Source organism: Morone saxatilis, unplaced genomic scaffold (genome assembly GCF_004916995.1).
Source record: "Morone saxatilis isolate NCDOM2014 unplaced genomic scaffold, NCSU_SB_2.0 Contig23, whole genome shotgun sequence".
In the NCBI taxonomy this organism is placed as follows: domain Eukaryota; kingdom Metazoa; phylum Chordata; class Actinopteri; family Moronidae; genus Morone; species Morone saxatilis.
Genome location: NW_023339796.1, coordinates 19,154,777 through 19,159,583, shown reverse-complemented (window position 1 = coordinate 19,159,583; position 4,807 = coordinate 19,154,777). Strand labels below are relative to the sequence as shown.

Sequence of the window (4,807 nt, the reverse complement as noted above, 5' to 3'; positions counted from 1 at the left end):
CAACTAGATCAAACACTGTTACAAAAAATAACCAACTGTTTTAATTAATGCTTTCATCGAAGGTTACTAATCATTATTAACTCCTCTGTTTACATTCATTACTTACTCAGCCTGACGAATGGTGGGCTTCCATACAGCGTGTTCACATAAGTAACCATCCCATTCTGGCACCCCGTGGTCTCCTTGGAGTCCCGCTACTCCTGTAAATGGCACCATCGTCCAGTCCAGACGGGACAAAACATCACCGACACTTGTGACAAGGCTAACTTGGTTCAGGTGATACAAGCAGTGCTCTTGGTCGGTATTCTTGTTGGTTCCCTGATATTTGGACCTTTTGCTGAATCGTAAGTGTATTTCATGCATTCAAGTCAAATCAAATAAATTTTATTTATATAGCCCGATTTCACAAATCAGAAGTTTGACTCAAGGTGCTTTACAATCTGTACAGAATACAACACCTTCTATCCCCAGACAAAAACCTTAAAGAGGGACTCAACTCTGCGCAAGAGGATGAGCCAGCTGACCTAATAGCAGTTGTCAAGATGTCATGGAAGGGCAGCGTTCCACCTAAAAAACCTAAATATATATTTGCACCTGCATGTTTAATACTAGATGTGAAAATATTCTGGCTCTACAGCTGTTTTTCCTCTCACTCGTAGTATGTGTACTGCAACGCTGAGCAGCAGCTCTCGTTCTTTAGATGCAGACCATTAAATTAGCATAAAATGAGAGGCTCAGTCGTAACCCTAACTTCAAGTCTGATGTGACTCGGTAAGAGAGGTATCAAATGAATTGTATCTATGATGTGAAGGAAAATATATATGTAACCACACACAAATACATAAATATGATACCTCATAAAGATGGCACCTCATTCATTTCTATGAAGGTTTACTGAACCCTGCACAGGAAGTGTTTTTGTACACATAATGCCCAGTGTGCATTGACACTGCCAAGTGTCAAGTATCCACTGTTCAGTACATACATTTAGAGTTTTGGCTTAGATACATGTGAGCGATTATTATGAGCTCATGGTTATAGCTATTTCTGTTTTTCTCTGAATTATCACACACATAACCAGTAACTCTTTTAGTGTATTTATCATAACATAAGCTGGTCTTGACTGATATTATCTATCTATCTATGCTGTCATAATTTAGTTTTTCTCTTTCTGTTGCAGGTTTGGCCGCAGACGTGCAACTCAAATTCCAGCAGTTATAATGTTCGTATTTATTGTAACGACAGCGCTATGCCCCAATGTCTACTTATATTTAGTATCCCAGTTCTTGGTGGGATTTGGAGCTGGAGGATATCGAGTCAACTGTATGATACTGGGTATGTATAATGAGTTTATACATATTTAGGATAAGGTAGCAAGTAGCAACTGTTTTAATTATTGATTAATCTGCTGATTATTTTCTCAATAATTGATAAATCATTTGGTCTATAAAATGTTGAAAATGTCTTCTACATTGCTGTTGAGGATGCTGACTTTTTACGTAAGGCTATAGACCTAGCTTTAGCCTCAGTCTTTTAGCACAATATCATGAATGTAGGAATTATATATAAAACGTTACGTTACTCTTATTATGAGTCAGGTGGAAACTAAGCCAGAGGGGTTTTCAGCCACCTCATTAGCTAATGTTATGATTTGAAAATATTGCGCAGCTGACTTGAATCGTGGTAGTATCTGCAGCTGTCAACCTTGTAAACTGCATACGCAACAGTTCACACTGCCAACCTGAGTAGCGCATGTGGGTGGTGGAGCGTTTTGCTTTTTATTTTGGCGCCCATATTAAATAAATTAGAGCAGTCACACTCCCTGTGTGAGTCTCAGCCACAGCTGCAGCGATGCTTCACTAGAGAGTCGAGGTCTCGCCTATTTTTTCCGCAAGCGGTTCCCAGCAAAAATAGACAGTGAAAAGGCTCTGTTCATAGTCATATCGACATTATACCAGCAACGTATACACCTCAAGTGTAAAGAGGCCAGGCTTAGCAAACAGTTTGTTATCGTGCCATAGAAATCATCAGATACTTTATGACTACAAAGTTTAGCATAACCGATTAAATGCATTTGCATAATGACAAATGAATTGCAAAAAATATGAGAGGTTCATATTTAAAGTGATCGATGTTAGAAAAATGTCAGTACAGTAACAGGGTCTGTGTAGATATTTGTAGTAATTAATGTTCCTTATTGAAAACATTAAATCTTTTACTTCAGTTGTTTTACACAAGTGCCTGTTTTAATTATTTACCTAACTGCAGCCACTGAATGGATCGGGATGTCCAAACGATCATGGGGAGTATGTGTGACTCAGCTATTTGGTGCAGTTGCACAGTGCATCCTCGCTGGTATGATCTATGCCATCAGAGACTGGAGACTGGCTCAACTAATCACAGCTGCTCCACTTGCAGTGGTGGTTATCTACATATGGTGGGCATTAACTCTTTTTTTAAAGGTCCAGTGTGTAACATTTAGGGGGATCTGTTGGCAGAAATGGAATATAATATTCCTACATATGTTTTTATTAACATATATATGGCCAGAATACAAAAACATTTTTGGATGAAGTAGATCCTTACCTCTCGTGAAAATATGCCGTATCATCTCAGGCTATCTTAATGTAAACCAATTGTTTTATTCAAAACATGGATATTGAAATTACATCACAATATAATGAACATGTTTGGCCTTCTATTGTTTTTGCTGTGGTGGTGGTAGAATGGTGCAGGACAGCAGAACAGCCTCCTCATCAACAATCTGCAATATATTGAAACAACAGATGGTTGCAGAAGACCCCATGTAAACCAAAAGTGACTTTTTATTTTTAGACTTAGTTGACATGAAACATTTGTGCACAGCGTGTCAACTCTCTGCTCTGTCTGCGTCTCTGTCACTGTGCTGCGTGTGTGTGTGCAGAGGCGGGATAGACAGCGGTAGAGAGCCGCACACTCACCACACCACTGCAAGTGCGACAAAAGCCAGTGAACAAAAAGAAAATAGGAGTTATTTTTCAATGTAATCTGTGAGAAGGAAAATAAACACTCAGCAAAACACAGTTCATTCAGGTAAAGGCTATACTGAATCTACAAATACACTAACCTTTTAAAGAGAGAGAAACTCCCTCTAGACAGCAACAAGACTAGAAAAGATTACAGAAGGTTTGTTTTATTAAGGAAAGTACAAGTATTGGATTAGGACTCAGATCAGCAGATAATAAAAGAAATGGGGATTGGGGGCAAAGAAAAACTTGACTGGGATCATGACATTTTTAACGTGGTGTTTAATTGGTATCGAGAATCGTAAAATCAAAGCCCTGTTTGGATCTTCAGACAAGAACTTCTTAAGGTTTAACAGTGAATAAACAAGAAATCTCATCTGTTTTTTTAACTTGTGCCACTTTTGGTCTATTTCTCTTTTTGTGTAATTACCTGAAAATAATTTTTTTTTCTCCCAATGCTGTGGGTTGTGGGGCTGTTGTGGCCACCGTGTTTCTACAATAGCCCAGAATGGACACACCAAACACTGGCTGTTGATACATTGTCTTTCTTTTGGAGTGTATTTATTTGGTTGCAATCTCATTCTACAACTTAAGTGGCAACTAGATGCCACTAAATCCTACACAATGGCCCTTTAATTGCTTTATTATTTTTTTACTATTTAGTCTTTCCTGGTTTCTGTCAGGTTTATTCCAGAGTCAGCCAGATGGTTGTTAAGCAGAGGAAGGACAGAAGAGGCTAAACAGCTGATTGTCAAGGCAGCAACCGTCAACCAACGCACTGTTCCAGACTCTCTGTTGGAAAAGGTACTGAAACTTAAAGCTGCCACAGATAGCAAAGTTAGCAGAGGGATAATAAAGGGAATTTAACATTAATTTTAAATTCAATTGAATTGCAATTGAATGTTAAGAGAAAGCTGTTGGAAAAGGTACTGAAACTTAAAGCTGCCACATGCAGTATACAGCATACAATAACTGAAAACTAATAAGATCCCTGGTGAAATATCCCATTCCCCTTGCATTTGTTTTGAAATGTTTTAAAACTGCAAATAACTGAAACTTGTTATTTTAAAAGTCCATTCCAACTCTCTATCTGTTTGCAAGCTGCCTTTTTTGTTTATTTCATGTCACGTTTTTCTCCTCTTATGTATTCCACAGTGTGTTTAATTTAGGGCACTTGCTTGTCAATCAACCTATGGGGTTTGGATCAACAGTTATGACTAGTTGTTCTGTCACTCCACAGAGTCACAGAAAATGTCCTTTGTGATAAAGGTGTGTTCCATTTGAATAGGGAAATTGGAATTTCCAAGTTCCTAGTCGAATATTTCAACTGGAAAACTCTCTGAAGTTGGATTTCCAAGTCAGAAGAACCTCACCAACCTCATTCTAAATCGGTCATACACACGCTGTCTAACTTCTGGTTGTGAACATTTGGCTACGATGCTGGCTACAGTGTAATGCATTGGAATGCATCAACTAGTATTGCTAACAATTACTAACTGGCTAGAGCTTGGTTTTCTAACTTCTCATACTTGAACGCAGTCTCCTTGGGTTTGATGTCATTCCCAACTCCGACTTTGGACTTCCAGGGTTAATGGAACGCACTATTAAGTTTACTCATAGCGGGCTGCCATTTTTAAAATGCCAGTACAACATGCAGCATTTATGTGGAATAAATAAGACTTTGTTAGGAAGCAGTCCGTAGGATTTAATGACATCTAGTTGTGTAGCGAGGGAAAAACATGAATAAAGCCAGTGTTTGTCCATTCTGGGTTACTCTAGAAACATGGCGGCCACCACAGTAG

General features: G+C 38.6%; 1 pseudogene; it reads left to right on the top strand.

Moving 5' to 3' along the window:
• LOC118335197 overlaps positions 1–4,807 on the top strand; it is an 18,612-nt pseudogene that overhangs the window by 10,043 nt on the left and 3,762 nt on the right.